Below are 1731 nucleotides of genomic sequence, written 5' to 3'. Positions count from 1 at the left end.
GACTAAACTGAATACAGCATAGCACATTGAGTTCTATGAGGTCCTCATATTTTATATATTAAACACCTGTCAGATACACAGTTTACAAATTCTTTCTCCCTTTCCACAGAGTGTACTTTCAAGTTTGTTGTAGTTCCACTTGTTTGCTTTGCTTTTGTTGCCTGTGTTTTTGGTGTTTTATCCAAGGAATAATTATGAAGAAAAATGTCAAGAAGATTTTCTTCCATGTTTCCTTCTAGAAGTTTTACCATTTAAAATCTTGAGTTTAAGGCTTAAAAAAAAATATATATATATATATGGAATGGCTCATAAATTTGTGTGTTATCCTTTTGTAGGGGCCATGCTAATCTTCCCTGTATAGTTCCATTTTAATAAATGTGTTCCAAAGCAAGCAATTGAGTTTAAGTCATTAATCCTTTTTGAGCTGATTTTTGTGTACGGTATAAGATTAAGATCCAATTACAGTTTTTTGCACTTGGACATCACTTTTCCCAGAATCAATTGTTGAAGAGACTACCCTTTCCACATTTTATATTTTCAAAATGCTTGTCAAATATCAGTTGCTAAAATATGTCTGTAAATACATTTTAGTAATACCATTCCAATTCATGAACACAAATTATCTTTTCATTTATTTGTGTCTTCTTCATTGTCTTTCATCAGTGTTTTATAGCTTTTGGTATACAGATATTTCACTTCTTGGTTAAATTTATTCCTAAATATTTTATTTTTTTCTGATGCTATTTTAAGAGGAATTGTTCTCTTAATTCCATTTATGGAGAGTTAGTTGTGAATGTATATAAATCGAGCTGGTTTTTATGTTTTTCTATCTTTTACTGAATTTGTTTATTTTATCCAACAGTTTATGTGGAGTATTAGGATTTTCTTTTACTTCTAAAATGCATCATCAGCAAAAATATAATTTTCCTTTCTTCAAATCAGATGTCTTGTCCATTTGCACTGGCTAGGACTTCCAAAACGGTGTTAAAGAGAAGGATGGGAGGGCATGGGCATCCCTGTTTTGTTCTTGATTTTAGCAAAACTTTCAATGTTTCACCACTGAGTATAATGTTAGCTATCAGCTTGCCATATAAGGCCTTTATTATGTTGAGGTAAATTCCTTCTCTATCCAATTTCTTGAAAACTTTCATCATGAAAATGTACTAAATTTTATGAAATGCTTTGCTTGCATCTATTGAGATAATCATGTGATTTTTAACCTCGATTCTATTAATGTTGCACATTGCATTAATTGCTTTATATACATTGAACCATCCTTGAATTCCAGGCATAAATCCAACTTGATCATGTATTGGCACCTGATTTCATTTAGTTGTATTCTCTTATAGCTCACTGAACTTTTTTTAAGATAACTACTTTGAATTCCTTCTCAAACAATTCTTAGACCTCAATTTTTTAAGAATCATTTACTAGAGATTTTTTTTCCCCTTTCTGGGGTCATATTTCTTAAAACATCATGTTTCTTGTAGCTTTTTATTGGCACTTGTGCATCTCTGAGTCTTTTCAGACTGGTTTTATACAAAAAAAAAAAAGACCTTCACCAATCAGACTGGATAGAGATTCTGGCAAACTTGAAACTTTTCTACGAATGTACATGTTTTACTTCTCTCATTTCTTCCTGGAAGATAAAAGGTTGTGCAACTTTTCTCAGTCTCAGAGTTGTCCTGGCCACAGTAAGCCTCCTGTCCCTTTCCTGAGACAGTGCACTAA

At 31.9% G+C, this 1731-nt stretch overlaps 1 non-coding gene across 1 annotated transcript; it reads right to left on the bottom strand.

Annotated features, from left to right (window-relative positions):
• Window positions 1-290: 290 nt before the first annotated feature.
• Window positions 291-395, bottom strand: LOC138088057 (U6 spliceosomal RNA). The gene has a single exon (XR_011145648.1). It is a non-coding gene; the product is annotated as a U6 spliceosomal RNA (small nuclear RNA).
• Window positions 396-1731: the final 1336 nt, after the last annotated feature.

This window comes from Capricornis sumatraensis, chromosome 10 (assembly GCF_032405125.1).
Source record: "Capricornis sumatraensis isolate serow.1 chromosome 10, serow.2, whole genome shotgun sequence".
NCBI classification, from domain to species: domain Eukaryota; kingdom Metazoa; phylum Chordata; class Mammalia; order Artiodactyla; family Bovidae; genus Capricornis; species Capricornis sumatraensis.
Note: the sequence above shows the minus strand (reverse complement) of the source record. Positions and strands in the feature narration are given on the sequence as shown.